Raw genomic sequence first — 18,508 nt, 5'->3', positions numbered from 1 at the left:
AAGTTTCTCTCATTTGGTGACAGCCAAAGATGAATCATTTAAAGAGCTCGTTTGTGGCCTCACAGAGCAGTGTTTTCTGGACTATTAGCTACACAAGCAGCATTAGGCAGATGAGGCAGACTCTCCTCATATCTCACCAGATGCCCGAGGCAACAAGCAGAGGGGGAGACTTCAAAGTTTTCAGATAAGGAGATAAACACCTCATGCTGAACTTGAAGAACCTTGACAGCTTTAATAGAGCAAAGGGCCCTGTGTCTGCCTGCCGATGGAGAGATTACCTCTATCTTATTTTAGTCAACATTATGTCAATTGTGATTATAAAAAAATGGCTAAATGTGCATTGGCTGTTTTGGATAAAAACCTTCTTGTTAAAATGATAACATAATCTATATGTTTTTGCTGTCTCCTTGGAGAGTTTTGCAGTCTCCCCTATTAACATACTTTGCCCTTTCTCCCAGGACCTGAGCCGTGTTTGTGTGCTTTCAAGATATGTGGTGGAGGAGAAGATGCTGTGCTGCTAAACACAAGACGAGAGATTATGTGCAGAATGGCATGGTGAAGGGGGAAGGGTGAATAGGTTAGTCTGTTTATGTGAGTGCGTGTGTGGAGGTGTGTGCGTACGTGCTTGGGTGGTTGTTGCTCGGGGGTTGGTTGCCTGTGGGACCTGCCTCTCAGTGTAATTGAAAAATGTGACCTGGAAAATGTTTGCCCAGCGGAGCATGAAAGTTACCTCCACAGCGACGGTGGCATGCTCAGAGGCGGCTCACCTGGCCCCTGACAGGGAGAGCCCCGCATTGGGTGGGAGCTCACGTTAAGAGCCACTTTATCCCTCCACCACAAGCTGAAACATGCATTATTTAATGGTGCTAAAGAATCCCAGATTGACCACGAAAAAAAAAGGATAAAAATTCAAATGGAATCTCCACCTACAAGCCGTGAAAAGATTGACCTCAACGAGGGCTAACTGAATGTGGGTTTGTGATGGCCATGCAAAATAAAACTCTCTAAAATAATGGAATTGAATAAGAACGTGACCTTGTATTCTCTGCACAGAAAACATTTGTGAATAATGTACAGCATGTCAACAAGAAAAATCAGCAAGAAAACAGCAAGTGTCAGATATGCGTCTCAGCATATCTGACACTTAATAAGGTGGTGATAAAATGCAATCAAAAAAGTAGCCTCCGTGCTGCACACTCTGAGTCATTTTCATTAACCCGCAACCATTATTTCAAATAACGCATGCATCTTCGTACTTGGACAGGTATGAAGATGCATGAGTGTGGCCAAAGTACTTCAGCAATCTAGACAGACTAAATTAATATATAGAAGTGTAGAGTCAGCACAGGATAGAGACATGATGTACATTTTAAGCACAGAATTGATGCTGGCCATCAGCTTAGTATACCTTTATGTAAGTGCACCCCCGCTGCATTAATGGACGATGGGATCTGGGGATAGAAACTGAGCAGGAGCAAGAAAACGGCAGAGGTAAACAAGGATATTGTCAATGAGAGGTCTAAGGGGTCTTAGTAGATGAGCACTCGCCCCAATCACACAACAGCTTGTGGCGATACATACTAAGCAGAAGACTGCAAGGCAGATGTAAGCTGAGACAGATTCAATGAGTCTGAACAACAAAACCCCACATGTAAATAGCCTACAATGATAGCTTGTAATAAGAAGCCTGTTGTTTAAAACTGCAATGAATAACCATCTGTTTGCATTTTCTGTCTGTGTCTTTTTTTATTTTTTATTTTTTTAAAATTTTAGCAACATTGATCTGAAATGTGAAACAGTTCTGCTACTGATGCATGAATTTTAGAATGTTAATGCTTAGAAATGCCTCAGGGACAGTTTCACCTCGTTGTTGTCGCAGATATAATTTCTTCAACCAGCTAGTCAACATGAATGTGAATGTGCTGTTCACTAAGGTGACATATTAAGAAGCAATTTACAAGACATGTGTGCTAAACCTTATCAGTTTTTCTCAACAACAGTGAGGCGTGTCTTCACTGTTAAACCACTCGCTGTTGATATTTTGTGTTTATTTCTCCCTTACAGATAGATTGATGGCATACAGAATTACACAACCAAATATCTGTCTGTTTCCTTGGCACATGTGTCAGATATTAAACTTGTTTAATAGCCAGCTGCTGGTTGTAACCTTATATGCAGAGCCTTAGAACAAATTTAGAACAAATGTACTTCTCCATCTCTTAGTGTATAATAATGTGATATATGCACACATAGATCAGTTAAATGGGAGATGAACATTTCGTCATTAAAGAAAGAAGCAGAGGTCCCTCTTCCACAATCAATCTAAAAAGCAGGGAGAAGAAAAAAAAGAGACATCCTCTAATTAGCTTGCAATATTACCTATAAGCATAGGTAGATACTATACAGGAGATGTAGGGTACCTGCACCAGGCCACAAAGCATTCACTACCAAGCTGTGAGAAAACAGCATGGTTTTTGGAATCATTAACATATGACTTTAAAGGCTATTAGTTAAGTATTAACAGTGGCCCAGTCTGTTTGAGCTGCACCTTCTCTCACCACAAGGGGGAGCTCACTGGCCAGAGTTTGTGAACAGCTACAGAGATTTATTTCAAAGAAAAAGTCAGTGACGTGGAATGGACAGAAAAACTTGCTTACATGTGTGACCCCTTGAAGTCGCTAGGTTTGTCAGAATAGCAACAGTTTCTACCATGGCAGATGGTAATTCGAAGCCTAACTGGAACCGAGCACATATTTGAAATGTTCCCAGTATTAGTCAGGACAGACTGAGGTTGAACCGTCTTTACTCCAGCTGACGCACAGCTACTTGGATCATCATGTTGACAGATTTTGACTGTCACTTCAAACTGAAGGTGACAAGAAATGTATAGGAATGGATCTGTGACTGTTACGTCTATGTCCGATTTGTGGATCGCCCGTGTCAGTGCAGGAAGAAGACCAACTCCTTGAGCTTGCAAATGACCATGGGTGGACCATCTTGTTGCAAGAAAACAACCAGGGTAATTCGGTAAAATGCAATGTTTTTATACGTTCATGGAAGGAAAATGTTTACTGCGTACTGTGATAATTGATTTATTTTTTAAAAATGAAAGAGAGAGAAAACTCCATCCACACCGGACACTTTAAACACCAATAGGCCTATGTCTCATTAAATGCTTGTATTTAATTACCATTTAGTATTTCTGGAAGTTATACTGCCCAACTTTGCAATATTTATAATAAGATACGAGGCATCGAGACAGAGGCTAACTGAGCTTGTTGGCCTCAGACAGTATTGTAGTAAATGCTTCAGGGCCAGTGAGGGGAACAAGCTAATTATGGATTGATTCTGTGTAAGAGGGACTCGTTCTTCCATCTTTAATGAGGAAATTTGCATCTTCCATTAAACTGATGTGTGAATACATCACATTATAGAATATTACATACGAGCTCGGTGAAGTAGATTTGTGAAGTTCTACCTCCCACATAAACTGCTGCTCGGAAAGATCAATTAGTCTGCCTGGGGCTGTTTCTGGCAATACCTTTTTGGGACCTTTAGATTGGTAAAAAATCATTTGAGGTCTACAAAAGTTATCATTCAGCCTCTTAGTTGGTATTTAAAGCAGCAGCAGGTAATGTGAAAAAGTTTCTTCACTGTCTCCACACTGCACCGCCGCCAACACCACCATCATCATCAGCTCCTACGACCCCTACGTGAGATAAAGAAAAGCCATATCAGGTAATGTATAAATGAGAGTACAAACAAGCTAGTAAACAGTGTGAATCTAATTAAAAGATAATGTCAGCCATTTTGTCACAAATGTTTCTGCTGCTATGGGCCTATCTTCCGGCCCTAGGGCTCTCTATCTGTTGAGGACTATTGCTCTCTTCTTGCTGGCTGTATCTTTAGTTACGCCGCTATCTCCACTTCCTCATCCCAGACTATATCTGCCTGACTTGGTGGTATTTCTGCTGGCCGTCATGCTTGACTGTGCTGACCCGGTATTTCTCTCTCCCTCTCCTGAAGATCAAATATACGGTTTAGTTTCTTGTAGTGCATAAGCATTAGAATATTTCTCTGGAATCAGATGGGAACTGAAATAAGTCATACATGCAGGCTATAGGTCTAATGAGCTTTGGTGCGCTGCATTACCCAGTGTGGAGAAAACAACATGTTTTTTTTTTTTTTTCAAAGTGTTCCTCAATATGGAAACCAGTAACAGAAATACAGTACATTAAAATTCTGTGTCTGGAAACCCTGTGTTTTGCACCCCACTGAATATGCCTCCAGACTTCCATTCTCTTTGAGGATGGCTAGACTTTACGCAAACATGTCTTGCTAGGAGGATAATATTTCTGACAGGGGGATTGACCAGCCCTATCTCCAGAGCAGCAACTGCACATTTAGAATGAACATCACCCCACAAACTGGCCGCTGGAGGGGAACTTGAAAGAACAGAAAGGGAGAGCGCTGACGCACCTCAGAAGATGGTTTTGCATCGACCACTGACAGCCGACTTCAAAGACCCAGTTATGAACATGACAGGCAGCCAGTGCAACAGCCTTTGAATCCAGTGCACATTTTTATCAAGAATTTATGGTCTATTTAGAAGTGATTTTTTTCTATTTTTTTGCAGCAACCAGGAATTTGATTTGACTGTACATTTCATCGCTGACACGGTAACTCTCACAGGTCTCTTCTTGATGCTGATATATATGGGACTAGCATTTCCATGAGTGCGTGATGTTATTCCACATGGCAGCTGTTGATATTAGCGCCTTTGATTCCTGAGGAGTTCTAAAGAAATTCTGCACAGAAAGCCCCCCAAGGCAAGAGTTGTTTATTTGCCCACATATATATTAATCCAATCAATTTGCCTCAGCTCGCACCTTGTGCTGAATTGTAATGTGTACAGAGAGAACTAAAAGAAAGAAATAAAGAAATAAAATAAGATGCTCCGAGACAAGATCTTGGCAAGTAGAATTTACAGACATGATTTGGTACTTGTGGATTCACCCTACCTGCGGTTTCATGGTGGGATGCTCATCTGTTTTGTGGTTTTGCTGATGAGGAAATGAAAAAGAAAATGATTGCAGTAGTAAAAATCTATTAGATAAAAATTTGTTGGTCTATCAGATAAATTAAAAAAAAAATAGTTGTAATATTTGTAAATTAGAATAGGTATACAAAAGTACAAAAAAAGATAAAAATAAATGAGTTTTGTCATATATATTTTTAATTTACTCCAGGTCCACTGCCTATTACTGCTACCCGACTAAACGATGATAAAAAACACCGAAACAGACACAATGTTAGGTAACCTTTTCTGTCTGTTTCATGCCCTTCCCCCAGACTAAAGTCACTCTCAAGATCACTGGTGGTGTATCCAATTCTTTCACTCCATAAAATATCAACCCCCGAGACATGGTCACACAGTCTTGTTTGTATGGCGGTGTGGTGATTTGTCTAAGTGCTGGGCCGCGTTCAAGTGTGTGTGTGTGTGTGTGTGTGTGCTCAAGCATGTGTACTTGCGTGTGTTGCAGTGTCATCCTGCCCTGGAAAATGACTTATTAAAATGAAATTACGCAGTGCCCTGACCCATGGCAAACGGCATGAGCCGCAATTTGTCTAGCAGTTGAGCTGTGAATAAAATCTGATTGGCAATAATTTGGCTTTACTGTTGAGATAGCATCCCATCCTGCACATCTTTTCTTCTCCCCCCCATCATCTCGCCCCTCCTCCTCTCCTCGTGTTATCATGGGTGTGTTGATCTAAGGGTGAAATATTACCGATATAGCGATCTTGGGTCAGTGAGCAGAGAAGTGTGATGATGGCAAGTGGGTGGATGGGAGGTTAGAGAAGGGTTATATGTAGCAAGAAGAGCTGATGGCAATGTTAAATACCAAAACTGACTGCTGATCTCTGGTAAAAAGGTTGAATGACCATGTGTGTGTGTCCATTTGAGTGTGAGTGTTGCTGGGAGTGTGTAAAGCTGCGCAGGCTGACCGGAGCTCTGTTTAAGCAGTTGTCTTATCCCCTTGTTTTATGTGTGTGTTTGTGAGTGCGTTTGTGTTCATATACTTCATGTCTGTTCTTCTTATGGGGACCGGCTCATTTGTTTTACAAAGGCCATTTGCTATGGTCATCTCTTTTAGCATAAAATGGAAAACAATTACAAGCGGCACTTTCCAATTGTCCGATTTAATAAATGTCTTTTTCTGCGAATGAAAATATATAAACTCACACTGAGCAAAAAAAAGAAAAAGAAAAAAAAAGAACTATGCCTATGTGATAGAGGCAATGATAGAGGTGGGTAATGGAGGCAGGGTGTTAAAGACCCTGGTGCAGTGGAGGCCTTGGACAGGTTGATGTAGTTCCAGCAATGAGCAGCTCATAAAAAGTGCTATCCGTAGGCCTTAGGAAGATATTCTATCTCTCCGCTGCTAACGGCACAGCCTAAAATCACCTGCTCCATCAAAGTCAGGCCCCCCTCTATAACACAAAATGCACCAGGAAAAACAGCAGGCGAAACAATAAGACTGTTTGCGCATACTGTACTATTTGTGGGGAGACATTAGCTTTATTTAGAAGGGTAATTAGGATGCCCCATGCAAAGCAGGTGGTTACAGAAGGACAGGAAATTTGGAATTTATGTAAATGCACATTTTTAACAGTAATCTCATTTTTGACAGTCTGGCTGTACTTCCTCATTGTTTGACCCCCCCTAGATGTTTTTTGTTGTTGTTGTAAAGAACTCTAGGGACATAAGTCATCATAATCGGTGGTTTTGCAATATGTGCTACACACTGCCATGTGCTATGTCTTTCTGAATTGGTGGGATGCAGACCCCATGAAGGTTTGGTGTATTTGTTGCATTTGTTGTAGCCTCTGGAGCTGTCGGAATCCCTTCCTGTGAGATGACTGCTTGCAGGTTTGGGAAATTCCACATTCAGAGAGTTTTGCCGACTTCTGATCACTCCCTGAGAGAAATGTTTCCTCACTTTAAAACTCTGGCTGAAGGAGCACTGGCCTTTCCGGCCTCCAGTGTGGCAGTAGAATGGGGGTTCCCCAGAAAAAATTCAAACGCCCATAACAAGTTATCCGTCCGCGCAATGGCTGCTCCTGCCAAATTTGACCCAATACCCACTACCACCATGTGTCAGTTCAGCTCGTACGGATGTAAAGGCTACTACTTTAGCATTAATGGATGATTTAGTTCGTCACATTTCAATTTAAGTGCAGCCAGTCCAGAATAAAGAGCACTGCCACTGGAGTTGATAATGTGTACTGAATTCATATCTCAACCGTCACGCTTAAAATACAAGAAACGCACTGGAATAACTTACTATTTAAATGAAAATAGTTTTTAATCTCTCTTTCAAAGCAGAGATGACCAATCAGTCACGTTCCTGACTATTACCCTCTCCATGAAAAGCATTGCCAGTGCACTTGTGTTTTGCAGGAATGTCTTGATAGCAAGCAAACTATCTGTCGCGGTGATCGACAAACAAACAGGTTACAGTGATGGCAAACCCTCCCAGAAATCATTTAGATTACACCCGCACACACAAATGACATTAACATGAGAGTGTATGTGAACGGCCTGGGCAATTTTCAGCCATACTAAAATGACCTAACCAAACACTGTGGTTGAGCATGGTAGAAAGAATCCCCTTCGTTGGCCATTGTGTCCTCACGGAAGAAACACTAACGACAGTTGCCTCTGCCATACAAAACTGCAGTAACGAGCTGTCTTGGTCTGCATACCCATTATCTATTTCCTGATGTCCCTTGGCTACACTAGAAACCCCTTAACATTTGCTGTAGCCTAAATCATATAGAGACAATAGCCAATATGTCTGTCTAGCCCAATATGAACCCACAACTGTTTTGGAGGCACAAGAGAGACCTACGCAATATTAGGAAAGTGGTCATAACGTTATGTCTGATCAGAGTATTACCCCTGTGATTCAAATTTGACTGACTATACCTAAAGTATATTTGTGTCCACAGTTTTCTGGTGTAGTTGTGTTTTAGGAACTGACACCAATGAGAGAGAAAAAACAACTATTGAAAATAAGACCCAAGTTGTAATAAGCCACTCAGCCTCTCTGAAAAATAAAAATAAATATCTGACATGAAAACTGACAGCACAATTAGTTTGTTTTAATGTTTTCCATAGATTTCTTTTTCTTTTAATTGAATGTTATTACATTTTTACAACCCTGTCTGTCAAAATGCAACCCCTATGTGTATACACGAACAAACACATATTCCTGTTATATGCCAAAAAGTTATGTAAAGGGAAACTAATGTGCAGTTCGTTATCATAGTGATGACTGCGGCCAAGTCTCTGTTTAACCTCCTAAGAACAAACTGAACTTTAACAATAGAAATCCAAGTGGTCTATTTTGGGTCTTTGGAGAAGCAGCACTGCATGAAACTGCCAAAGTAATCACATATAAAGTATGTATTATATAACTGTATTTACTGCTTTGATCTTTGGGACCACAAACAGAAGCAATTTATTTTGTGTACTGAACTTCTGAAACATTGGAAGTAAGTCTTATCAAGTTAAAAGAGCTCCTGAAAAAGAAAAACTGTGGAATATATTTTTGAACTGTTAAAGATCGCCACAGTCTCAGGAACACTAAACAGAACACAATGTTTTATATATTAAAAAGAGGAGTCAAGGCCAGGCAGTAGCAGGGGAATCCCAATAATAAACATGAACAAATGCAAACCAGCGGCATGAAGTAAATATGCAAAAATATGTCACAGCGAGGCCCAGCTTTGGTACCGTACACACAAGCCCCGTTTACGGTTACGGGCTCTTGGGAGCGCTGTCAAACTAATGGTAACACAAGGGCAGAAGTCCTACAGTACCAATTAAGCATGCAAAACATTAAAAGAAAAAAAAAGAATAAATCCTAAAGCAGTGTAGTGGAAAGTACCTGAGAATAATAATAAAAAAAATGACAAAAATAAAAACAGAAAATAACAACAAACACACATTTCCATTTACCATATATATGGTGCATAAACGCACATACACTTATGGATTTACTCGTTCACAGATCCCAAACACATATATTGCATAAACAGCACAGAAATACATCTGTAAAAATATTAAAAGTTCACATGGATTAACAGGAAGACGTCCACACTATAGTTATCTTTTAACAAACCCAGACAAACATGGTTATTATCAAGCTTCAAACAACATCCTTGGTCATGCATAAGCTTCTTTTCCTGCCTCTGTTTTAAGTCAAAATGTTTTATCTTTTTCTGGAATGCCTTTGGGCTACACAGCAGGGAGAAGGGAGAAGGGAAGGAGGTGCGTGCAGTTCACCCCATCAGCAACAATGAAGACAGTCTCCAAAAACTGTTTTCCTCAACCCTGGTGTGGTTTGATTTTCGGCTATTAAAAATTCTCGCAGGGAAGGTTCCTCCTTGCTGCGTTCTTCCTAAAATGCGCTGTATCTTAATTCAGCTCGTTCGACAGGTTGAAACTAAGCAGAACTCAACCCACATAACGATTCCTTTGATCGAGCCTCCTGAGAAAGGGTGCAAAATCATTTTGACCTGTGGTTCATTGGTGTGTCTCTTTATATTAGGGTGTTTGGAAAGGTTCATAACACTAACAGCTGCAGGATGTCCTCAGAAAGGACCACAAGAACGTGTCTAATTGTGAGCTGTTAAGCTTTGAGCTGTAAAGCAACACAGTAATCACATTCATCATTAGAACCATCATAGTCATGTGATGCTGTCAGGTGTCGGATGCTCCATGGAAATAACATTTTCCATTAACAACCTACGAGCACAAATTGTAGCTTTAAAGCTCTGGAAGCTCATCGCCTTAAATGAACACATCATGATCTTAAATGTCTTCCTCACCCTTTGCACTGACAGTAGCTATTTAGCGGTGAGCCTTGTGACTCGTTTTAAGGTCTTGCTGTTGTCATCTGTCACATGACAATGGGGGTACTTTGCGTCTCCTCTTGAGTCTTCCTCCAGAGACAGAGAACTTAAATTTCCTCTCGGAGCTAATAGAAATTTAACTCTGCCCATAACTCCGCTGAGTCCTCGAGGCTCGACACCAGGCAGGGCCCTGGAGGAAATAGCTTCAGATGTCATTTACTTTACTGTTCTCTTCTTATCTCTTTCATTTCTTCCCCCTTCCCTGCTCCCATATCTTTTCATGATGTTTGCTGTCATTGGCAGTGGCTGGAGTGGCCACGTTGTGGAAATATTGATTTCTTCCCTCCCTTTTTTTTTTTTTTTTTTCTTTTTTCCTCCCTCCTCTACAATCCCTCCACCTCATTCCACTTCCCCCGTGTTGCAGCTGGGGCTTTGGGTTGACACATGACCAACCCACTTCACTGGCGGCTCATCCCACTTCCTTCTTTTGCTCTTTCCCTTTTTTGTTCTTCCGTCTCCTGATTTTTCTTCTCTCTGAGACTCGATTCTGACATCATGTTGTGGCTTCACTGTCTTTGAAAGCGCTCTCCATTATGGGGAAGCAGAGAGCTGGAGGTGTTGTGGCGTGGGGGGAGATTCTCTCTGCCATCACTACACTGTATTCTTCCCTACATCCATCAAAGCGGCAGAGGCCCGTGTTCAGGCACTTGGCTCCCTGTCGACCTCAGCCACTGACGACTCATTCCCCCTGACAACACACAAATAACTGTAAACTTTTGCTATTGTTGAGGTCACAGCAAAGTGAAATGTCTTTTTCAAAGCGTGTTGACACAGATATCCTCTTTGGCACACGATTCACAACCTTTGTTCCAAGTAAAACGCAATATTTGGCTGCGGAGTGCCTTTTTCTGTACAGCATGCCATTTGTCAAATTTTAAAGCGGAACTTTAATAATTCAGGTAATACAGGGCATTTCTGCAATAAAAGCCTATTTCATGGTGAGGGGAAAAAAACACATAGCATGGCACATGGTTTATTTGGGTGTAACAAACCATCAATGTTGGTGTAAAAAAGGTTCAGATATGCAATATACAGATAGCAGCCTGCATTTACTCAAAGGTCAAGTAAGGATTTGTATTAAATCTATCATGCAAATAATGACCACTTTAAAAGGTTTTATTTGTCGACAGGATGTTGACGTATAGGGATGACGTTGAAGGTGGACCGCATGCGGCACGGTATTCAGAGGGTCTTTTACACACTGATTATGTCCAAGGAGAAAAGCTACTACTGCAAGTATTTTGAGATGTGTGCACATGGCAAAACTGAAAACCGTAATAATCCTCTTGACGGGACGTAGAAAGTAAATCTGATCCTCCAAACGGCTTTTCAGTGTTTCAAAGCGTCAAGACAGATGTGATGGAGGTTGGGATGCATTCTGAGTACTGCTGTGTCACTACGGATGTTGTTAACTCTGTACTCTGTCAGAATCATTTTCCAGTTTGACGTTCAGGAAACACAAGACCTTTTTAAAGGGGCAGTTTGTGAGATAAAATATAAAAAATAAATGTTTAAAACATTAAAAATATTAAATAACAATTATGAAATAACAGTCACAATATTATGTAAAATAAGTCTGTATTGCATTGCAAAAATATTACTATTACGAAATATATTAATATATTACATCTGGTCATACTTCTTTGTAGCACAAGATGAGATAGTGGGTTAATGTAACGTTTATTCTGCAACATCAGAGGAAGAAGAAGTAGCGAGGTCCACAAACCAATGCTTTTAATGCCTACTAACCTCTTATAGTCAATTATTTTGAAGTATATGTAGTTTTAAATGAAACAGTGCAGAAATTAAACAGAGAAAGCTGGAGTAAAACAAAAATAGCACTGGATCCAGGGCGGCCGCTGGGTGCTATTTTCCATTTTCTTGCCCAGCAGTTAGTTAATACTTGCTAAATTTTTACATTATTGCGCATTAATGTCTACACTGATTAAAGTATTTTTTTCATTCTGTATTTCAACACAAACCTGTGTACGCTGCAGTCCAACACATCATGATGAAAGTAGTTTCAGCGTGTCAGGGTGATCTAACAGAAACAACACTTACCCAAATTGGAGTAAGGCGCTCAAAATCTTTTTTACAAACCTTTTAAAAAATATACATTTTCAGTATTACCTCTGCTGTACCATATGCTGGCGTAACATTAAGCACAGCAACAACACCAATGCTCTACATGTTCTTGGGGGAAACTCAATTCTCACAGTGGCTAAGGCGCAAAAACGTAAAATATCCAGCAAGGCAGTTCAACTGAATTTATTTACAGGTGAAAAAATGACACTTCTCATGCAGCAGTATTTGCAACGCAGGCATGGTGCCTAAAATCAAAGCAAAAAGAAACTGAAGAAAACCGCAGACACAGGGAGAAGAACCTTCTTGCTGTGAGGCATCAGTGCTAACCACCACACCACTGTGCTGCCCACAAAAGTGATGTAATCATTCTAAACATCCACACAGGCTGTCTGTCCTTCTGCGGCCATAGGTAACTACTCCATTGTGTTCTAGGCACCCTGATACACCAGGGATGCCGCCTTTCTAGACCAAGGTGTCAGTGTAGGCATTCTTGAAGAGGAAGTCTGTCAGCCTACAGGATAGGATGCTGACTCAGGTCACAAGTGGTCTGTTTCTTCCTCAGAGCAGACTAGACGGCCGCTGCGCTTCTGCCCCAATAACTGCTTGGTGAATCCAACTGGATCAGCTATGAATGCAGTTCGCTTCCTGGCTCTCTCTCTCCTCCATCTCCTATGGCATTCAGCTCTGCACAGTGTCATAAGTTTCTTCCTGATGATGGTTTGGAGCTCAGCCAGTGGTGGTTTCTCCTCCTCAGTTGCAGCCTTATACTGTTTTGCGAAAGTCCGAAGATCTTGCCACAGTGTAGTTGGGTCTGATGGACTTGCCCTCTTCCACACCGAACCTTTCTGCCCTGACTGTGACAATGATGGTAGTCATGGTCTGAAGTTGTCAGTCAACATCCCCTTACTGTTGCTGTAAATTTGATGATTCTGGCTGCATCCTCATCGAATTGGTGCCACATTCTGTGCTGGCTAACGGGAGGCCACTTGATACGCCGACTGCTTTGGTGGTGGGAGCTGGGGAGCTTATCACTTGGAGGTGATAAGCTCCAAGTGGGGTTCTTCCTCACAGAAGCTGCACGTTGGGATGCTATCCCTCCCCACCCTGGTTGCTGTCTCCAGTCGTCACCAGTCTGTTCCTGGTTGTCTCCCAGCCTGTTCCTGGGTGTCACTGCCTGTGCCAGATTGCATGAACGAAAGGTACATCTCAGGATGCTCTGGGACACATCATCAGGGATGTGCCTGTTTAAACACAATGAAAACATTTACACATAATGTTTACATTACATTAGAACCAACTTTAAACCAGAAGTTAAATCAGTATCTACTCAAATACACTATAAAACAGCTTTTGCTACTAATGGATTATGAACAACCCTCTCACTCCACCATATTTAGTACACTTCCCAGGGAAACGACCAACCCAAAGGCACAGTCCAGCCTGTTTTCCGTAGTTCTGGTCCGAACAGACAAACATTTTTAAGTTAGCATATAATTACCACACACACATAGGATAAAACAATGATGCGGTCGTGAAACTACTCTGCCGCAACAACAGAGCCACTTCCAAACTGGCTTTGATTTAATTATCAATGGACACACATATGTCCCGTGTGCATGGACATGTACGAGTGCACACTACAGATATTATTGGTAAGGATCCTCCACACATACAATATCAATCAGTTGTACATTATAATAAAAAAATCATTCATTCATTCATCTTCTGTAACCGCTTAGTCCTGTTAAGGGTCGCGGGGTCTGCTGGAGCCTATCCCAGCTGTCATCAGGCGAGAGGCGGGGTACACCCTGGACAGGTCGCCAGTCTATCGCAGGGCTAACACACAGAGACAGACAACCATTCACACTCACATGCACACCTACGGCCAATTTAGAATCACCAATTAACCTAATGAGCATGTCTTTGGATGGTGGGAGGAAGCCAGAGTACCCGGAGAGAACCCACACAGATACAGGGAGAACATGCAAACTCCACACAGAAAGGCCCTTGGATTCGAACCCGGGACCTTCTCGCTGTGAGGCATCAATGCTAACCACCTCTCCACTGTGCCGCCCTAATAAAAAAATCGAAACTAAAAATTCATGAGGTCTGAATGCCCTTGATGCTTGTAACTAACGTTACAAAAATTGCTCTGTCTCTGAGTTTGAGGTAAGAGATGAGGAGGTTTTAATGCAAATGCAGTTTTGCGCAAAAATGAAAGATGTATACTCTTGGTTTATTTGAGCCATTGATTTGGCTGTCCTTGTGCTGGCTAGACAGTAGGGTAGTGTGCAAAACTGATAACCACAAACATAGTAGAAGTGCGTGATTGCAGAAAAATGACTGTTACAGAAGCTCCACATGTTGGAGACGGCTGAAATTCAAGAATCCATTAGAAAGGGAGATGAGCTGTGAATCACAGCCGTGCTTTTTTAATGGGAGTCTTGTGGCCATCAGTGGAAGAGCATTTTAAAGTACTTCTGCATAGGCTTCTGGCTACCTCTATGGTGCCTGCTTCAAAAATAAGAATACAGAACACTGTCAGCATGTTTAATATGTAATAATTTTCTAATCCTACAGAATAAGAGAAAATATGAACAACATTATGTAGTTCTCATAGAAAATAAAGACCCCTAGTCTACCCCTAGAATTTGGGGCAGTACAACACACCTTGTCCTTGCTTTAAGACACATATCAGTTGCTGTAACTCCTTTGTTGGATTACAAATGCATGTTGACAATAATGACTTCCCACCAAGCAGATGCCCAGAGTCTGCTACTGAAGAGGACATTAGCATTGTAGGTTTACTAGCTCCCATTAGCAGTAAACAAATGCACCTGTCTCTGTTTACCATCTCTGCTATATTGCCTCTGACAACACACCGACGCCAAGTCATAAACACAGAGGAGGAGCAATTCATCTTTATTGCATGTAATCATTCTAAACATCCACACGGGCTGTCTGTCCCTCTAAGACAGGTAAGGTGGTAGCCAAATAGTGCCCCCCCACCTCATGACTAAAGTTCATAGTTTCACCTGAGCGATCCCACTGGTCATCAGTCAGGAAGTCAAATTTACCGCATGGGTTTTTAGGTAGTGTTTTCTTTTTTTTCTCTCTTTCTGTCCAAGTTACCTATGCGTCTACCACGTTAACAGCAGGTGCTATGCAAACATAAGTTACAGTAGTTTGTGATAGATTGGCTTTTATTAGTGAGAACGATTAAAGTCAGCCACGAGGGGGAGTGGGCAGGTGCTGAGCTGATGAGCAGAGTGACAGTGTTAATGGACTGAGGCTCCAGGGAGGTGGCCCCCGCTTGCAGCACCAATCCGTCTTGATTTCTGCACATTGCCTTCTTCAATTACACAAAGTGTTTAGTTCTAGTCACCGGCAACCTGGGCATGCATGCAGAGCCCATCGCTGGGGATAGGGGAGCGTACCGCTATGCGCAGTACATTATGTGTGAAAATACAAAATACATGCCAGCCGTGGACGCATTTTGAAAATATTAGCAGGTCCCACTCTGTCTCTGAATTTGTTAGTAGCTGTGATTACAGTTGCCTGATTGTGTATGATGAAGTTGCTGCTTCACTATCTCTAAGATGTGTTCAGGCTCCTCGCTCAGCGTGAGGAGAGAGATGATGCAGAGATAAGACATTGAGGGATACTCTCTCTTCACAGGGGCACAGAGGGAATTAAAGGTGTTCTCTCCCATCTGGAAAAAAAGGTTATTGTCTTCATCTCCTGGCCCCTGCACCTGACACCACGCGGCACCTTTACTCAAGATAAGACCTAATCTGGACCCTTGCTTATGTCTTCATTTACTTGTGTGAAGGTTATGAGCTTCAGAACATGCTGTCCCTGTACAATCAAAACTGACAATACTGAGTTGAATGTAAAGAAAAAAATAAATAAATATATGAGTGTATATTAAGGTTACTGTTAAAAAGAAAAACACCAACACGCTGGTTTGTTTCAAAGAGCCTTTTGAATTCAGGTTATTGACTTTCGCAAAGTGAAAGCAAGGAGAATGCAACTGCACGTTAATTGGGACGTGCTGTTGGAGCCAGATTCTCCAGGTAAACGAATGTAAATGAAGTGTATGTTTTCTGGTAGACAAAATGAGAAAGATGTCAGCAAAGAGGCTTTTGATGATTCTTTGTTCAAACACCAAATGGTCCTCCTGTGTCTGTCTTGACACAATAAGCAACAATCAAGAGAACAACTGTCAGCAGGAAGATTCGTTCTCCCAAGTAACGACACAAATTTATCACAATGGCCTAAACAGCACATCGTCTTGCTTCTGAGAATAAATGTGGATTCCTCCTCAGGAGAGCCTGGCTTGTTATGGGGAACGCTGATGACAGGCAGTGAATCTAAATTCCTATAGATTGTTTCTGTAACCTTTCTCAACTGAGGAATAACAGAGACGTGATCCCAGCACCACTGCTCTTTAGATTGCTCCCTCGCTGTCACTTGACACAAATAAGACAGTGACGCCTGGGATGTGGCACCGCTTACCTTCACATCGAGCGGGTGGGACGTGCCAACTTTTGACCCCCTGATGCATTTCAGAAAAGGTCAAGCTGACAGTCGTCATCTCATCAATCCGCCGTTGTGACTCTGTCAATCTTCCCTGGGACCCCTTTGGAGGTGGGGCGGCAGCGGCGGCAGGTGGGGAGAGTTTGTGAACAAATTCCTGCATCCTGATTCTACACCACCCACTCTTGGTTTGCCTTAGAGAGACGGTTAAGGGAGTGGGGGTGGGGCGTTGACCTTTGTGACCGCCTTATCTTGCGGAAAGGTCACAGCAAGGCCCCTTGAAAACCAGAGGGGTGGGGAGGATCGATCTGGAGGCTTTCTTTTATTTATCTCGGTAGACATGCTGCTCCTGGTGTTCTTCCAGGCCAATGGTGAGGGGGAGCGATAACGATCTATTAGTGTTGCAGATATCCTCCTCCTTACCTCCCTCTCCCTGCAGCCCCCTCTGTCCCTCGCTTTTCTTGTCAGACACCCTAACTCTATAGAAGCTCCTGGCCCTGAGCCAGAGCCATTGGGTGGAAGGAAACTTGGAGGTCATCAGAATGAGGTGGTTGGCATCTCGGGGGTCAACACGATCAAGCCATGTCATTGCTTAATACAGTGAATGGAAGGGTGAGAAATCAGGCCGCCGTCATCGGAGCTGCAGTGCTATTAGAAGTGAGGGAGCAAGGAGGGGGAGAGCGGAACATCACATACACTTTTCTATCCCGTCCCCTTTGACTTTTGCAGTGCAGTGTATTAATGGCCCCCTCTTATCACCATTTATCATTTGAACAGTGCAATATATAGGAAGTGGTTGCATCAGTAGAGGGAAAACAAAGGCAAGATAGAGGCGTTACATAGTGAGATGAGAGTGTTGCGGGAAGCTTGGATGATTTAATTAAAGAGTTATCGTTCCCACTGTTCTCAGGTCTGTGTTTTATTTAGAGATGGAAAATGAAACAAATGAGTCATTGACATTGCTGCTGACTCACACATAGCTCAAGAAGTCTTAAGCTCCTAACAATGATAGCATTCATGTTCTAATCTTGTTGTGTGCCACACACTTACAAACGGGCGCGCAAGCACACCGTAAGTCTTCTTTTATTAAGTAAAACCACACATTTGTCTGCACGGAGCAAAAACGCTCCACCTCAACCCGCTTTGAATATTCTTCCACTACCCCACCATCATGGTCAATTAGGCCCCAACTTTCTCCACCTTTTATCTCCTTAACCAGGGTCCTCATCTGCTGCTTGTGTCACAGGGCCCAAAGATAAATAATTCAGTGGAGGGGGGGTGGGATTTACAGCTCCCGTCTCACCAAGTCAGGCAGTAAATTCTGAATGAGGGGAAACGGGAGAATATAGTAGGGGAGAGGAGAAAAGAGGAGAAGGGGGAGGGAAATGAGGGAGGAGAAAGGCTGTGGGGAAGTGGTCCCCCGGGGGCCATAGTCTCACACAGGCAACATCATAAAGTCACCATTAGAATGCTGTATTTATAACAGTGGGTTTGCCCCGGGCTGTGGCTGCGAAACCGAGTTCCCCCTCCAAACACGCACATGCGCTCCCTGTCTCCCTCACACTTTCTCTTTGGAACACACTAATCTCGCACATACTACACAGCACCCATATCCACATGATGTCATTTTCCTCAGTATTAGTCGAGCCTCTCCATAAAACACACACTGTGTCCTTCTCCTGGCACTGCTGTCCCTATATGTGGTGTTCAGCGGGGCGCCAGCATCACGGAATATCAATGGCTTAATGAGGCGAGGGCTCTTTCTGATGTGCCGCAACATTGACTCTTTGGGGGGAACACGGAGAGTGAAACGACTCTGTGAAGAGATAACAACGCCCCCCGATGGACTGTTGGCCGGCTTGGCGCATGCTCAGTAGTACCACGACTGCATATAATGATAAAA

This window comes from Chelon labrosus (genome assembly GCF_963514085.1).
Source record: "Chelon labrosus genome assembly, chromosome: 4".
In the NCBI taxonomy this organism is placed as follows: Eukaryota; Metazoa; Chordata; class Actinopteri; order Mugiliformes; family Mugilidae; genus Chelon; species Chelon labrosus.
The sequence above is the reverse complement of the archived record's forward strand: the minus strand, read 5'-3'. Positions refer to the sequence as shown.